Raw genomic sequence first — 18,260 nt, 5'->3', positions numbered from 1 at the left:
TGCAGTTAAGAGGAATAATACCCTGGCAACGTGGCCATCATATACTCCTAAAGGAAGAAGATAATCAATTTAAGTTAAAAAGCTTTGAGGAAATGAGGAGTACGTAATGAACTGGTTTCAATATCATCAACTATACGAGACATTCAAATAGACAAACGAAAAGGTTTCGCCACAGAGACTTCCTGATTCAAAGCCAATATGTTGGTGTTGTTGTTTAATCGTTTAGTCGTGTTCGACTCTTCGTGACCCCCTGGACCAGAGTACGCCAGGCCCTCCTGTCTTCCACTGCCTCCCGCAGTTTGGTCAAACTCATGCTGGTAGCTTCGAGAACACTGTCCCACCATCTCGTCCTCTGTCGTCCCCTTCTCCCTGTGCCCTCCATCTTTCCCAACATCAGGGTCTTTTCCAGGGAGTCTTCTCTTCTCATGAGGTAGCCAAAGTCTTGGAGCCTCAGCTTCAGGATCTGTCCTTCCAGTGAGCACTCAGGGCTGATTTCCTTCAGAATGGAGAGGTTTGATCTTCTTGCAGTCCATGGGACACTCAAGAGTTTCCTCCAGCACCGTAATTCAAAAGCATCAATTCTTTGGCGATCAGCCTTTATGGTCTAGCTCTCACTTCCATACATCACTCTTGGGACAATATAGTAAATTCTAAATCTAAAACACTCGCTCCTGCTTTCCACCTTATGCAGGGGTGTGTGGGTGGGGCCCCTGCAGCGGCAGTCACCCTGGGCACACTTTCCAGTTGGGGAGAAGGCAGTGCTCACCCCACCCTCCCCATGCCAGCCCTGTGCTGCTTTGTGAGGTTGGGATCTGATCTTCACACTGCCACGCACTATTTGATCACGGCGTCACTCCCAGAGGGCTGGTATCAAAGAGTGCATGGCTGTCATGTCCTTCTCATAGCAAAGCAGGGATGGCTCTGGGCAGTTGGAATGAGAAGGGCACACAGTGTCATTCTCACGCCACCCTTCCCTAGCCACTTTGCAAGCCTTTCAAAGCAGCTTGGCGATGGTGTCACACTGGCAACAAGAACTGGGCTGGGACACAATGGGCTCCTTTCACCCTCCACACCCTGCCCCCTGATACAGGCGCAGGTGCGCGCCCTGGGTGTGGTTAAATCATGCACCACCACTGGCGTTATGTTCAGTCTGTGTATATTGCGTGCAAATAAAAGCATCCATTACAAGCCTCCAGTGACCTTTTTTCTAAGGTTACCAGATTTTTTTCCAGCGAATCCAGGGACACTTTTCAACTTCCTACTAAATAGATGGGTTTTGTCAGGGGACTGATTTGTAAATCCGGGGACTGTCCCTGGGAAACGGGGACGTCTGGTAACTTTATTCCAAGGAAACCAAAGCTGGGGTATGCACTGGGATCTCTGAGACGTCTCAGCACTCAGAGGTTGGAGTGCTTATCAGTCACAATGTGCTTCCCTAACTCCCCTGCAGTACAGTATCAGCAGTATCAGCAGAGGTTAACCAGCAGAGGGAGCCAAAACCTATTTTCAGGATGAAAGGAGCTGCTTTTTCTCACTTTCTATCAATGCCTCAAATCAGAAAAGCATGGCGGGGAAAGGGCAAGCAAGGGGAAGGAGTGACTCCGCTATGACAAAAGCCTGCAGTATTTGAGGCCTTTTGTTGTTGTTTAGTCATTTAGTCATGTCTGACTCTTCATGACCCCTTTGAGGCCTTTTAGTTTGGAGAAAAGGCAAGTACAGTGGTTACAGATGCTTCAGTTTGCGTGTTTTCGGGTTACAGACGCGCCAAAACCCAGAAGTACCAGAACGGGTTACTTCCGGGTTTCGGCACTCGCACATGCGCAGAAGCGCTATATCGTGCTTTGCGCAGAAGCGCCAAATATCAACCTGCGCATGCGCAGACACGGCACTGCGGGTTGCAGACGCTGCAGGTTGCGAATGTGCCTCCCGCACAGATCATGTTCGCAACCTGAGCGTCCACTGTAATAAGTGAAATGATAGAAATTCATGACATTATGTGTTAGGCATGGAGAAAGCAGACAGAGAAAAGCTTTTCTCCGTCTCTCAAAGCACCAGGACTAACGGACACCCAGTGAAGCTGAATGTTGAAAGATTTGGGACAGATAAAAGGAAGGGCTTTTTCATGTGGCACACAGTTAAACTATGGAACTCATTCCAGTGTGAGGCAGTGATGGCCGCCAAGCTGGTTGGCTGTAAAAGAGGAATGGACAAATCCATGGAAAGGAACTTCTGTAGCTCAGTTGGTAGAGCATGGCTTCAGGGTTGTGGTTTCAAGCTCCGTGCTGGGCAAAATATATCTCTGCATTGCAGGGGGTTGGGACTAGATGATCCTTGAGGTCTCTTCCAACAATTCTGAGTTTCTGTGATAAGGCTATTAATAGGTACTTGTCACGATGGTTATGTTTTACCTCTATGGTCAGAGGCAGAAAAGCTTCTGAATAACAGTTGCTTGGAGCCAAAGAGTGGAGAATGCTCTTGTGTTTGGCTCCTGCTTGGTGGTTTCTTACTGGGGCACCTGTTTGGCCACTATGAAAACAGGGTGTTGGACTAGATGGACCAAAATAGGCAGGAGTTGACTTCTAACCACAGAGGGGCACGGGTGGGGGGGGGTAATGGTGTCCCAGACACACAGGGAGTCACACCCCAGAGACAGGGGTTGAAAATCTGAAGTGCCAGAGTCAGGAGTATCATCCAGCTCCCTTCAACACTGGCGGTGTGGCTGATGGGAGTTGTAGGCCAAAAGTTCTGGAGGGTACCAGCTTGCAATCCAAAACAAGGAGGGAAGGAACTTTTCAGTATGGGAGAAAGGAGCTCAGCTTAGCCAGGCAAAGTCATCTATTCTGGTGAGATGACTTGCTCAGGTTGAGAAGTTTCTGAGGCATCAATGGGCAGGAGGTTCATCTGGCATGAAGACTGTTTAGACACAAGTCTAGGGTGTACCAAGTCCCAAACAAGTGGTGCAGTGATTAAAAAAACCCAACACCTGCTAGCACCTTTGCAAAGCTAAGCAGGGTCTGGCATGGTTTCAAATTGGATGGGGGACCAGATGCTGAGATTCCTGCATTGCAGGGGGTTGGGCCAGATGGCCTCAGGGTCCCCTCCAGCTCTACAATTCTATGATTCTATGGGAACTGGGAATGTTGGGCTGGGTGCCCCTGACACCTCTGGCCACTGTGAGGCAGGGAGAGAAGCCATATTGGCCATCAGAAGCTGGTGGGGCTTGGAGTGGGGCATTTTTAGGGACAGGGCTTGGCTTCTGTGGGTCATCTGATGGACTGCTAAGCTAGCTGGCAGGGCTACAGTTGCAGCCTAGGTGCTGCCTTTGAAGCACTGAGCTTAGCCTGCAAAACTTGTTGTTGGTACACACTCACATACACACAGCAGAAATGGTCAGGGATGATGCTTTCTATCAGCTTCAGCTGGTGGCCAGCTGAGCAGGGATAGCTTAACTTCTGTTGACCATGCTCTGGTGACCTCTGTGTTAGAGTTGTGCATTGCACTATAGGTAGGGCTGCCTCTGTCAATGGTTAGGAAACAGCTGTTGCAGAATTCAGCGGCCAGGTTGCTCAATGGGGCAAGATGGTTTGAGCATATTACACCGATCTTGTCCTGACTTCACTGGCTGCAAATCAGTTCCCACGCCCAATCCAAAGCACTAGTTTTGACCTATATAGGCTTGAACAGCTCAGGACTGCAATACCGCAAGGATCGCCTCTCTCCCAAGGAACTGCCCCAGACCCTGTGATCATCACCTGAGGCCCTTCTCCGTGTGCCTCCACTGCAAGAGATCTGGAGGGTGGCAACATGAGAATAGGCCTTTTCTGCAGCGGTTCCCCATTTGTGGAATGCTCCCCCCAAGGAGGCCCGCTTGGCACCTTCTCTACATATCTTTATGCACCAGGCAAAACATTCCTCTTCTCCCAGGCCTTTAGCTAATCAAACCATCTGTGGCCTTTTAATCTGTGTAGGGGAGTATTGTTTTTGATTTGTTATTATGTTATGCATTTTTGTGTTTCTATATTGTAAACCATCCTGTGACCCTTAAATGAAGAGCAGTATAATACATACATACATACATACAGTGGTGCCCCGCAAGACGAATGCCTCGCAAGACGAAAAACTCGCTAGACGAAAGAGTTTTCCGTTTTTTGAGTTGCTTCGCAAGACGAATTTCCCTTTGGGCTTTCTTCGCAAGACGAAAACGTCTTGCAAGTTTGCTTCCTTTTTCTTAACACCGTTAATACAGTTGTGACTTGACTTCGAGGAGTAGAACGCAGTGTACATAGTAGCCTTTTTTGAGGTTTTTAAAGACTTTGGTGATTTTTGAAGCTTTTCCAAAACTTCTTTTGCAGCCATTTGGTAAGTTAAGCTTTTAAAACTTTTTTGGGGGGTTTTGTATTTTGGGTTGGGGTGTTTGGAATTCAAGGACTTGGTGTTGGGGAGGGTTTGCAAGAATCTGGAAGCTTGTGTGTTTTTTTCTGCATTTTTATGATTTTTTGTGACCATTGGGGCACTCTGCTGTTGTTTTTTTAAAAAAATCTGGGTTTGAATTTCTGTGTGCTGGGTGGCTGGGGAAACAGTTGGAGAGGGGTTTGCAAGAATCTGGAAGCTTGTGTTTTTTTTTCTGGCATGGAGAGGCTGCCAGTTCTGATGTTTCTGCAGCTGAAGACTTTGCAGCGGAGTTCCTGGAGGTTGTGAAGACGGAGGGCTACGTTCCACAGCAGGTCTTCAACTGCGACGAGACTGGGCTGTTTTGGAAGAGGATGCCCAAAAGGACTTTCATCACACAGGAGGAGGCCAAGTTGCCTGGCCACAAGCCCACAAAGGACTGTCTGACCCTGCTCTTCTGTGCCAACGCAAGCGGCGACCTGAAGATCAAGCCCCTGCTGGTGTACCACTCGGAGAACCCATGGGCCTTCAAGAAACACAAGGTCGACAAGGAGCAGCTGAGTGTCATGTGGTGATCCAACAGTAAGGCTTGGGTCACACGTGTGCTGTTTGTGGACTGGGTCAATCATGCTTTTGGCCCTGCTGTCAAACAGTACCTGCTGGACAACGACCTGCCGCTGAAGACTTTGCTTCTGATGGACAATGCTCCTGCTCAGCGGCGTAGCGTGAGTTGTCAGCACCCGGGGCAACGCAAGTAATTTGCGCCCCCTAACCTGGGGCAAGGCAAGCAATTTGCGCCCCCCCTAACCCCTAACCTGCGAGTTGCCGCTGGCGATGCCGCCCAAACGACGCCGCTTGCCCGGAGGAGGAGGGGGGGCAGAGAGGCGAGGAAAATGCAACGGCCCAGCAGCTGCAGCAGCAGCGGCGGAGGCGGGGCTGTGAGGAGGGGCTGCCTGGCGTGTCCTCCACGGCGAGCGCTGAGAGCCGCTGCCTGCCGGGTGCCTTCAGCCCGGACGCGCGCACAGCTCGTCGGTTCCGCGAGACATGCGGCTCCGCTGCAGCCTGCGCCCGAGGCTCTTCGGCGACTCCGGAGGCAGCGAGCGCGCCCCCCCAGATGTTGCGCCCGGTGCGGCCGGCCCCCCTGGCACCCCCCACGCTATGCCACTGCTCCTGCTCATCCTAAAGGCCTTGAGGAGGACTTGTTGGAGGAGTTCAGCTTCATCAACATCATGTTCCTGCCGCCTAACACCACGCCACTGCTCCAGCCAATGGATCAGCAGCTCATTGCCAATTTCAAAAAACTCTACACCAAGGAGCTTTTCAGGCGATGCTTCGAGGTGACTGATTGCGCCACCATCACCCTGCGGGAATTCTGGAAGGACCACTTCGACATCGTCACCTGCTTGAAGATGATCACCACGGCCTGGAAAGGGATCAGCCAGAGAAATTTGAATTGCGTTTGGCGCAGCCTGTGGCCGGACTGTGTGGCACCAAGTGACTCTGATGCACCAGAGTCAACAGTGGTGCAGGACATTGTTGCCTTGGGGAGGACCATGGGCCTGGAGGTCACAGAGGAGGACATCAGCGAGCTGGTGGAGGAGCACAACCACGAGCTGACCACCCAGGAGCTGGTCGAACTGCAGGCAGAGGCTGCGCAGGAGCAGGCCTTGCTGGAAGAGGAGGAAGCAACTGAGGAACGGCTGTCCTCTAAAGAACTGAGGGACATTTGCCTGAAGTGGAAGGATGTGCAGGCTTTTGCACAGCGGCACCACCCTGACAAGCACGTGGCACATGACCTTGTGAACACTTTTGATACGAGGGTCATGTCGCCTTTCAGGGAGGTGCTGAAAAGGCGGATGAAGCAGCAGACCATGGACAGGTTCTTCAGCAAGAAGCAAAGAGTGGAAGAGGAACCTTCTTCGAGTTGTCCCCCAGAGTCTTAGAAAATGTACTGTACACTTTGTTGATTTTTAAATGTTTTTCTGTCATGTTTAGAAACTTAAATTATTGTTCCTTCAGTTTTTGAAATGCTCTTTACAGTATGTGTGACTTTAAAGAGCACTTAATAAACTCTTGTTGTACCAAATTTGGCTTTGTTTGGACTTTTTTTGACCATAGGAACGCATTAATTGATTTTCAATGCATTCCTATGGGAATTCATGATTCGCAAGACGAAAAATTCGCTAGATGAAAAAACTTGCGGAATGAATTAATTTCGTCTTGCGAGGCACCACTGTACATACATACATACATACATACATACATACATGTGCTGTTTACAACCTCTGGGAAATATTCATTGGCAATAAGAGAGGTCATGATAGGAAGGCAACTTTTGAAGCTTGAAAGGGTTTTTGCTTATCACTTCTGATCAAAGATCAAAACCAGACCAGACATTCGTATTTGCAATTTATTTCCTTTCTTTCCCAATTGTGTTCTTGTGCATATGCGGAAAGCAATGTCTTCAGACTTGCAAAGGCTGAACAGCAGATTTGTGTGTCTGTTATTACCTTCTTGTGTACTTCTTGAGCCAAGTGAACTCTGCAAAGGCTGGATTTTAGATCTGAGCTACGGAACAAGATCAATCTCAATCAATTTGCAAAGCAGTTGCTTAGAGTTCTGTTCACCTTGAGTAGCAAGAATTTGGCAAGGGCTTCCTGATATTCAGTGTGTGTTCACAAGCTCGTTCCTTTGCAATTGAGCTGAGCTGTGGAGATTCCTATCCAATGTGCAAAAGGTGAGTTTCAAAATGCACTTTGCAATGAACTCCTTGTTCTCTTCAATAAGGTTTCCATGTTCACAAGTAGGACAAGCACCTGAGAGCTGTCGGTTGACAGAAATTGTTGCTTTTGCTCAAAACCAGTCACATAGATCTGGTTGCTCTCTTACTGCAAGTGGGTTCACTGGGTGGGGAGCGTGGTTTGATGGGTATGGCCATTCAGAAGCAAGATTATTAAAATGCAATCTATTTGCACATTTATAACTAGCTGGCAAGGAAGAAGAATGTCAGGACATTATCTGGTTTTGGAACCTCATGCAGTTGCAACTGGAAATAGAAAACAGAGCAACACAGATCTCACAAAGGCAATTCTGAGTCAGAATGGTGTTCTCTCTGCCACAAAATAAAAGGGAGCTCTAAATGAGAGAGGCCTGCTTGCTGTGACCAATTCTTCTGAAGTGCTGGACCTGAGAAGGCAGCTGCATTAATAGAAAGGAACTACTCAATCTGTCCTAAGGGCCTCTGCTGTTAGGAAGGGGGCTGGGGTGTGTGAGCTTCTGGGTGAATTATATCATTATTCATCTTTCAATGGAAGATCCATTAGAGGCAAGAGATGGGCACAATATAGATCTTGCATTAAGAATATAAAAAGAGTGCTGCTAGGTCAGGTCGAAGGGGAAGCGGGTGGTGCTGTGGTCTAAACCACTGAGCCTCTTGGGCTTGCCAATCAGAAGGTCAGCGGTTCGAATCCCCGCGACGGGGTGAGCTCCCGTTGCTTGGTCCCTGCTCCTGCCAACCTAGCAGTTCAAAAGCACGCCAAAAAGTGCAAGTAGATAAATAGGTACTGCTCCGGTGGGAAGGTAAACGGTGTTTCCCTGCGCTGCTCTGGTTCGCCAGAAGCGGCTTAGTCCTGCTGGCCACATGACCCGGAAGCTGTATGCCGGCTCCCTCAGCCAGTAAAGCGAGATGATTGCCGCAACCCCAGAGTCGTCTGCGACTGAACTTAGCTGTCAGGGGTCCTTTACCTTTACCTTTAGGTCAGGCTGAAGGTGACCAATCTCACTGTGGTCAACCATATACTCCGATGGGAAGCTTGCAAGCAGGACCCGGGTGCAACAGCAATGGCCTCAACTTGTGACTCCCAACAACTGGACCTCAGAGGCAATAGCGGAGATCCAGTGGTACCTCAGGTTACATACGCTTCAGGTTACAGACTCCGCTAACCCAGAAATAGTACCTCAGGTTAAGAACTTTGCTTCAGGATGAGAACATAAAACGCGCGGCAGCAGTGGGAGGCCCCATTAGCTAAAGTGGTGCTTCCGGTTAAGAACAGTTTCAGGTTAAGAATGAACCTCCGGAACGAATTAAGTATGTAACCAGAGGTACCACTATAGAATGTAGCCCACAGGGTTAGTAGCCATTGATTCACCTTATTTTCAATGGATGTCAAATCCTATTTTAAAGCCGTGCAGGTTGATAGCCTTTTATGGTTTTATGATAGCTTCATAGTTTTCACTACACACCAAAAGAAAGGTCATTCTTTTGTCTGTCCTGAATCTTCCAACATTCAGCTTTGTAAATGACCCCATGTGAGTTCTTGTATTATGAGAGGGTTTATCCACTTCCCCCCACATGATACAGGTGAAACTCGAAAAATTAGAATATCGTGGAAAAGTTCCTTTATTTCAGTAATTCAACTTAAAAGGTGAAACTCATATATGAGATAGACTCATGACATGCAAAGCGAGATATGTCAAACCTTGCTTTGTTATCATGGCGTACAGCTGATGAAAACCCCAGATCTCAGAAAATTAGAATATTCAAGGAAATCAGCAAAACAAGGATTGCAAATTGAGCAAGATTGGACCTCTGAGAAGTAGAAGCATGTCTTGCTTGGCATGTCATGAGTCGATCTCATATATTAGTTTCACCATTCAAGTTGAATTCCTGAAATCAATGAACTTTCCCACGATATTCTAATTTTTCGAGGTTCACCTGTATGCAATTTGCTTTATTATTAATGTTAATTATTAATATTAATATTATTCCTACTGTCCCCCCAACTTTGAGAAAGTTTACTAGCCTTTATTAACAGTGCAATCAACCACCACTGTTGTGATTTCCCCTCCCCTCAAATTTATTCACATATTTCATTGCAGGAGAACTTCTAAAGTTCAGTTTAGGTCAAGATTTCCAGGGCAGTGCAGATCCCCTCCTTTCTCTTCCAGCAAAAGTGTGTGTGTGTGTGCGCGCGCGCTCCCCCCCCCCCCCGCAAATCATAGTCCATGAAAGCTTGTCCAAAATGCTTTGCGACCCCTGCGGTCAGATGCAGCTCAGCACCCTCCCTCGTAGCTAAGGGAGACAGACACTTTAAATCCGTTTTAGCTCATTCAAGCTGAATAAACTTGCGGCGTGTTTGTGCCAAGCGCTATAAATGGGACTGCAGAATTGTTCCTCAGAGAGGCCTTTGAGCCCTCTCTGAGCTCCTCACTCAGAGTCATTAGTGACTGCTTGTTGCCATGTCCCTTGATGCGCCTAAACAGCAACGAGAATGGGGTGGGGTGGGGTGGGGTGGGGGGTGATGGCACTCAAGCTGCCCTGAATTTTCTTCCCTCCCCCATGACACCCCTCTGTAAATTTTGAGGGTGCACATCCTCTTCGGTTTCTCCGGGCATGCAGCTAATCAGTGAATATTCCATTATTCAGCATCACTGCATAATATCCAAAGGCTGTGCAATAGCATTCGGGATTATATTTGATGGCATCTGATAGGTGCTATTGCAGCCCCACAGCAGCAGGGGGAGGGTAAGTTTCATTGAAAACAGTTGGTTTAGGACTTACATTTGAGTAAATATATCCAGGATTGGGCTGCTAGACAGTTTTAAATTAGCTCCATCCATTCAGTTGGAAATATATACGTATAGAACTCCAGTGTCAAAGTAAGATGTTAAGATCTGACACTGACATCAATGCCCAAACTGCAAAATACAATAACATATGGTAGAGTCTGAAATTTGATACAATTCCATTTCAGCTCTACTAGCTACTCGGTTCAGAATGAAAGCAGGGTGATAACAGGTCAGTCTTGGGCCCGTTGTTTTTCACTGTCTTCATAAATGACTTGGATGAAGAAATTGAGAGGATGCTCATTAAATTTGCAGATGACACCGAAGTGGGAGGGGTACCTAATGCCACAGAACACAGAATGAGAATACAAAAATGATCTTAACAGATTGGAGAACTGGGGCCAAGCTAACAAAATGAATTTCAATAGGGACAAATGTAAGGTTCTGCACTTAGGCAGAAAGAAACAGATGCACAAAAATAAGATGGGGGACACCTGGTTTATTAGCAGTACATGAGAAAAGGATCTAGGGGTTTTGGTGGACCACAAGCTTAACTTGAGTCAACAGTGTGATGCAGCAGCAAAAAAGTGGGTGGCGCTGTGGTCTAAACCACTGAGCCTCTTGGACTTGCTGATCAGAAGGTCAGCAGTTTGAATCCCTGTGACGGGGTGAACTCCCGTTGCTCTGTCCCAACTTCTGCCAACCTAGCAGTTTGAAAGCATGCCAGTGAAAGTAGATAAATAAGTACTGCCGCGTAGTGGCGGAGCTTCATGCTCCGGCACTGGGGGGCAGAGAGCAGGTGGGGGTGGGGCTGGTGCATGTCCCAGGTGCCCAGCATGGACGGCGGGGGGCAGCCGTGATGGACACCCACAGGGATCGCGCTGCCAAGGGCAGTGTGCTCCCCCCGCACTCCTCTTCCTCTGCCAGTGCCACTGTGGTGGGAAGGTAAACACATTTCCATGTGCTCTGGCTTCCATCACAGTGTCCCATTGCACCAGAAGTGATTTAGTCATGCTGGCCACATGACCTGGAAAGCTGTCTGTGGATAAACACCGGCTCCCTCGGCCTTGAAAGTGAGATGAGCACCACAAACCCATAGTCGCCTTTGACTGGATTTAACTGTCTAGGGCTCCTTTACCTTTTACCTTATTCTGCCTTGGTCAGACCACACCTGGAATCCTGTGTCCAATTCTGGGCACCACAATTTAAGAAGGATGTTGACAAACTGGAACATGTACAGAGGAAAGCACCCAAGGTGATCATGGGTGTGGAAACCAAGCCTTATGAGGAACGGTTGAAGGAGCTGGGTAGGTTTAGCCTGGAAAAGAGGAGACTGAGAGGAGATATGACAGCAATCACACGGAAGAGGGTATAAGCTTGTTTTCTCCTGTTCTGGAGGGTAGGATCTGAATCAAGGGCTTCAAGTTACAAGAAAAAGGATTCTAGCTAAACATCAGGAAGAACTTTCTGACAGAGCTGTTCAACTGTGGAATGGTCTCCCTTGGGAGGTGGTGGACTCTCCTTCCTTGAAGGTTTTGAAGCAGAGGTTGGATGGTCATCAGTCATGGATGCTTGAGCTGAGATTCCTGCATTGCAGGGGGTTGGACTAGATGACCCTCAAGGTCCCTTCCAGCTCTACAATTCTATAATTCTTTGATTCTATGAACTCTTGTTTCAGCCTTCCAAAATGTCCTTTCCCACCGCCAGTTGTGGTATTTTGGTGGTAAATGGAAGGTATAGTGCACATGACCAGAGGAACTCCATATCATTTGATTTTCTCCACATCAAACTGATCTGACCACACCTGAGTGCTGGGTCCAGTTCTGCATATCACATTTTAAGAAGGACGTTAACAGACTGGAACATGTCCAGGAGAGGAGCACTAGGATGGCAAGATGTCTAGAAACCAAGTCTTAAGAGAAGTAACTGGAAAAGTTGGATATGTTTGGCCCAGAGGGAAGAAGATTAAGGGGAGACATGATGAGAGCTGCCTTCAAATTTCTGAAGGGCTGTCTGTCATGCAGAAACTGGAGCAGGCTTGTTGTTTGTTGCTGCAGAGAAATCAGGAGGGAGACTGCAGAGAAGCAGATTTTGGGCTAAACATTAGGGGGAGTTTCTGATGGCAAGGGCTGTCTCATAGTGGAGCAGCTGGCCTTTGGAGATGGATGGACTCTCCTTCACTGGAAATATTTAAGTATAGATTACAGTTGCAAGATCCCACATTGAAGATACTTCACTAATCCAGGAGTTGGACGAGATCAGGGGTCAGCAACCTTTTTCAGCTGTGGGCCAGTCCACCATCTCTCAGACCATGTGGTGGGCTGGACTATATTTTTTGGGGGAGAAATGAATGAATTCCTATGCCCCACAAATAACCCAGAGATGCATTTTAAATAAAAGGGCACATTCTATTCATGTAAAAACATGCTGATTCCCGGACCGCCTGCGGGCCGGATTGAGAAGGCGATTGGGCCGCATCTGGCCCACAGGTCTTAGGTAATAAAAATAAGAATAAGAATAATTTATTATTTATACCCCGCCCATCTGGCTGGGTTTCCCCAGCCACTCTGGGTGGCTTCCAACAAAACACTAAAATACAATAACCTATGAAACATTGAAAGCTTCCCTAAACAGGGCTGCCTTTAGATGTCTTCTAAAAGACATCTACCCCTGGACTAGAGGATGCCTTAGGTCCGTCAGATAATTCAGCATCCCCCTTCAGAGGCTGGTGGAGATCAGGCCACATGCAACAGTCAGAGGGAAGCCTTGTGCAAAATGTCATGGAGGGGGGTGTCTTGGTGTGCATTGCTATGCTTACAATTGCTATTGTAAGCATAGACCAGTGCATCGTAAGAATGTAAGAAGAGCCTAAAGGATCAAGCCAATGGTCCATCTAGTCTAGCATCCTGCTCTCACTGTGGTCAACCAGAAGAAGAAGAAGAAGAAGAAGAAGAAGAAGAAGAAGAGGAGGAGTTTGGATTTGATATCCCGCTTTATCACTACCCGAAGGAGTCTCAAAGCGGCTCACATTCTCCTTTCCCTTCCTCCCCCACAACAAACACTCTGTGAGGTGAGTGGGGCTGAGAGACTTCAGAGAAGTGTGACTGGCCCAAGGTCACCCAGCAGCTGCATGTGGAGGAGCGGGGAAGCGAACCCAGTTCACCAGATTACGAGTCCACTGCTCTTAACCACTACACCATGCTGGCATCCAGATGCCAGTGGGAAAGCAGTGTTGGCCTCCAACCTAGATGCCTTCAAAAGAGGGTTAGGGAAAATCATGGAGGAGAGGGCTAGTCCAATCCCTGGATTAGTGAAGGATCTTGCAACAGTTGGAGGGGAGAGTTGCTTCTGTGTTTGGGTCCTATGGGCTTCTCACTGAAGCATCAGGCTGGCCACTGTGAGAACAGGATACTGGACTGAGTGGGTCATTGTCCGGACCCAGAAGGCTCATCTTATGTTTTTATGTTCTGAACTGACAAGCAGCAGTTGAGCACAAGAGCAATCTTCTCCCCTCCTGCAGTTTTCAGCAAGTGGCATTCAGAAGCATTGCTAGCTGCTCAAACCATGGAGGCCAGGCTTAGCCATTATGGCTAGTCGCCATTGAATGTTGCAGGATGTTCCCCGACTAAAGAACTATGGCAAGAGAAACCGATGGAGTATGCAGAACTGGCAAAATTGACACACAAATTACGGGACAAGGACAACTGTGACTTTAAAGATGATTGGGAACCTTTTACAAAGTATTTAAAGAAGCAACAAAGTGAACCGGACTCCTTGGCAGGCTTTGAATAAACACTCACAAACTCTTTATTGATAATAACTAGTCATATAAATTAAGGATTTATACAATTTTGTAACATACAGAGAATAGCATCTATAGAGAAACCAGAGATTGGAACTGAGGGAAATCTGGGGGGGGAGGGGGGGATGTTTTATGGGGGGAGGGGGAGGGGGAATTGGGGGGGACTAAGGATGATATCTTGTAAGCTAATATGTTGTATTTAAATTCCTAATATTTTTTTTTAATAATTCTTTTTTTTAAAAAAGAATGTTGCAGGATATTAAAGTGAGTAGAAGCAAAGTGCCCTCTGTTATCTCAGAACAGGAACCCAGTCAGACAGGTGAGGTACAAATAATAAAATTATTAATATTAATATTAATATTAATATTAATATTTCCTTGTCTACTGCCCCTGTTCGGTTTTCAGCTGTCTGAGAAAATGAAGCATCCGTCCGCACGGATGAAATTCACAGCCTTTCCAGCAGGCCAGTCTGCCCTTGCCTCTTCCCACGCTCAATTGCTAAGCAACACGTGTGAGCAGGTTCTTAGTTTCCTGCAGTCAGGAAGAGGCTGGCCTCTCATATGCAGGACTTAATAGAGCTGCCTTGAAGGCTGGCTTCATCTCCCACCTCCCACACACTTGATTTCACACCCCAAGTACAGCTTAGAGATGCAGAACACTGTATGCCTGTGGCCTGGACCCACCACTGCTGCTGTGGCTGGGTCCTGGAATTACAGCGTGTGGCCAGTCAGAAGTAGGGTGGGTCTTCGGCAGCTTAACTCTAGGGCTAATCTAAGTGGGACAGCACCTGGGGTAATGGCTACAGGGTGTCCATCAAGATACTCTGAGCCCCTCTCATCAACTGCCATCATGCCTGACCATTGACTATGCTGGCTACAGCTGGCAGAAGCTGGAGTCCATCAACAGGCTTTGAAGGCAAGAGCACTTCCCCCTTTTACAATATGACCCCCATCATCTAGTCCTCTGGGGTCTGGAGGTTCCACTGAGCCAGGGTGACTAGTGCTGTTGAATGTGACTCAAAGCCAGGATAACCATACATTTCTGGATGTGCGTTCATGTAGTGTGTTCCACAACTCTCCAGCAGAGAGCTGCTAGGATGTCATGGGTGCTCCCCAGCCAAAGGAATGCACATGGCAGATAGTTAACTCCTTATTGTCAAAACTGACACCCCTTCCACCAGCTTATGCAGTGCTTTTTCTGGGGGACCACAGGGGTATGCATACCCCTAAACATTCTGTGAATCTAAGTTTGGCCTCATTGAGGGGCAGTATTTCAATATGAGTAGGAAAATGAGAGTACCCCTAAACATTTTTTTTCAAAAAAGCACTGTCTTCCCCCAACAGGCCACACAAATGCAGCCAACAGGCCACACACCTGCATGGAAGTTGCCTCTGTTCTTCCCACTTCAGTTCTTTCCAGGGGCCCATAGGACGTTGTTTACTCTGCCTGTTTGGTAATCCGGCACTGTTGGTGACTACTGGTCACAATGTCTCAGCTTCACGTCTGCTGATGGAAGAAGCATGTACAAGTTGCTGGGAATCGCAAGCAAGGAGAATGCTGTTTGGGGGCATCATCTGGAGCAGGGATGAGGAACCTGTGACCTGCCAAATATTACAATATTACAATGCCAATCATGTCTAACCATTAGCCATGCTGCCTGGAGCTGAGGGGAGTTACATAGGAAGCTTCCTTATTCCTACTCAGTTCATCAAGATTTGAGGAGCACCAGGTTGGGGAAGTCTGTGCTAGAACATTTTGGGGCTGAGTAGGGCAGCCTTCTTCTAAAGAGGAAGAGGTCCTGAGTCCAGGTATTGGCAATGACCCCTCATGTTTATATCAGGCTGGGGTTAAGGTGAGACTCCATATCACTTACCAGTCAAAGGGGTCAACATGACATTTCCCTGCAGTGCCTGAAGGGGGTGCTGAAGCCTTGATTGCGTGCAGCCCTTGACATCCCACTCAAGTTGCGTTCCAGTCCTAGACTACTTTGTTTCCAGGGCAAGCTGTGGGTCTCCTCTTGTCAGGCATCTTAATCTACCCATTGGCCATCTTGCCGCTTTCCCCAACCTACAGATCTGCTCCCACGCTAGCCTGCCACAAAATGGGAACAGCGGTTCTTGAGCTGGAATCCTACACCCAGTCCACTGCTGTATTGCACTGAAGTGGCCCTGAATTCAGTGAAAATGTGTTTTTCCAAGAACCCCTGCTTCCCTCCCTATCTCGTCACCCTTCTTAGTGGGACAAACCCACCCTCCTCCTCCTCCTCCTCCAGCTGATTCCTTTTGAGCTTTTGGCAAAAGCATGCAAAAGTCCTCCCCCCCCCCTCTCTCTCTGGCAGACAGCTCTTTACAGATTCAAAACATTCCCCCACAGCTCTTGAAGAATATATTTAAAAGGAGCTAAGAAATCAGCACAATCATTCTGTTGCAACCATTTCGGAATACAATGAGAGCCGCTGGAGCCTTCCTTTCAAATGCCACCACTGTGATATTCAGTCCATCTGCACAGGTCTTTCCTTCCTCCACAATTAATACCTGCCTTGTTTCAGATAATTTGATAATGTCCATGGGTACTGGATACGCTTCAGTTGCCTCTACCCTGCTAGATCAGACCAATCAAAGGTCCGTCTCATCCATTATTCTGTCTCTAACTGGATCCTCACAAGCAGCGGATGAAGGCGACCCCTTTCTGTTGCTAGTCCTTGTAATCAGCGGTATAGTGCTTTTGAACATGGGAGGTGTGCTTTCCCTCGTGGTGGGGATCCAGCCCTAAATCTGGATAACTACTTTGGCACAGCTGAGGCTGGTGTGCCAACTGCAGCCATTCCTGGAGATGCCAGATCTTGCTACTGTGACACACGCCTTAGTTACATCTCATTTGAACTGCTGCAACATGCTATCTGGGGGGCTGCCTTTGAAGGGTGTTCAGAAATGTCAGCTGGCTCAGAATGCTGCAGCCAGGCTATCCCCCCCCCCCAATTTTCCCAGTATCTCCTGATGACCTCCTCCTCCTTCTTCTTCTGGTCTCCAGCCTCCTCCCACGCCCCCCACCTGGCTCCCCTTCCTTCCTCCATGGCTGCTGCTCTCCTCTGCAGCCAGGCTATTGACTGGTGCCAATTAAAACAAGCAAGTGACTCTTGTGTCACAACAGCTTCCTTCGTGGTGGGTCCATTTCCAGGCATAATTCAAAGTGCTGGTTAAGGTCCACAAAGTCCCAGACACAGCTCAGAACCAGCTGACTTGGAAGATGGTCCTCTCCCATGTGAGCCTGCCAGCTTAAGAGATACAGGAGAGATCCATGTTTCTATCCCACCAATACCCAAAGCCTAATTGGTGGGGCTTTCTCAGTTCATGCATATGTGCTTGGGTCATGTTTGCAGATTTCCCACTGAGGCATTTGGATATTCAGAGTTAAGACAGCATGCTGGGCTGGAGAGGCCATTGGCCTGATCCAGCAGGACTCTCATTGGCCACAAACTTTGATGGCTTTAAAAGAGAATTTAGACAAAACCATGGAGAGAAAGGCTTATTAATGGCTACTACCAACAATGCCTATATACTATGTCTCTATGATTGGAGCATCCCATGGACTGCAAGAAGATCAAACCTCTCCATTCTGAAGGAAATCAGCCCTGAGTGCTCACTGGAAGGACAGATCCTGAAGCTGAGGCTCCAAGACTTTGGCCACCTCATGAGAAGAGAAGACTCCCTGGAAAAGACCCTGATGCTGGGAAAGATGGAGGGCACAAGGAGAAGGGGATGACAGAGGATGAGATGGTTGGACAGTGTTCTCGAAGCTACCAGCATGAGTCTGACCAAACTGCAGGAGGCAGTGGAAGACAGGAGTGCCTGGCGTGCTCTGGTCCAGGGGGTCACAAAGAGTCGGGCACGACTAAATGACTAAACAAGAACAATGATCGGAGGCAGTATATGCTTCTGAGTACCAGTTGCTGGGGGATGCTGTTGGCGCTGTGGGTTAAACCACAGAGCCTAGGACTTGCTAATCAGAAGGTTGGCGGTTCAAATCCCCACGACGGGGTGAGCTCCCGTTGCTCGGTCTCTGATCCTGCCAACCTAGCAGTTCGAAAGCACGTCAAAGTGCAAGTAGATAAATAGGTACCGTTCCGATGGGAAGGTAAAACGGTGTTTCCGTGCGTGGCTCTGGTTTGCAAGAAGCGGCTTAGTCATGCTGGCCACATGACCCTGAAGCTGTACACTGGCTCCCTCGGCCAATAAAGTGAGATGAGTGACGCAACCCCAGAGTTGTCAGCAACTGGACCTAATGGTCAGAGGTCCCTTTGCTTTTATGATTGGAGGCAGTATATGCTTCTGAGCACCAGTTGATGGGAAAAGCTGCAGGAGGGGAGATTGCTCATGTGAAACCCTTTGTGGGTTTCCTATTGGGGCATCTGCTTGGCCACTGTGGGCTTGACCACTAACCTGACCCAGCAGCCTTTTCTTAAGTTCTTCAGTCCAGAAGAGCAGCCTAGAAATTTGCCTCTCTC

At 48.1% G+C, this 18,260-nt stretch overlaps 1 long non-coding RNA gene across 1 annotated transcript in view; it reads right to left on the bottom strand.

Moving 5' to 3' along the window:
• Positions 1-12,336: 12,336 nt before the first annotated feature.
• Positions 12,337-18,260, bottom strand: part of LOC308579117 — a 522,075-nt gene continuing 516,151 nt past the window's right edge. The window contains exon 3 of the long non-coding RNA XR_014004300.1: positions 12,337-12,381. This is a non-coding gene — a long non-coding RNA (uncharacterized lncRNA). The remainder of the gene's footprint in view (positions 12,382-18,260) is intronic.

Source organism: Podarcis bocagei (genome assembly GCF_964188305.1).
Source record: "Podarcis bocagei genome assembly, chromosome: Z".
Lineage (NCBI taxonomy): Eukaryota > Metazoa > Chordata > Lepidosauria > Squamata > Lacertidae > Podarcis > Podarcis bocagei.
Note: the sequence above shows the minus strand (reverse complement) of the source record. Positions and strands in the feature narration are given on the sequence as shown.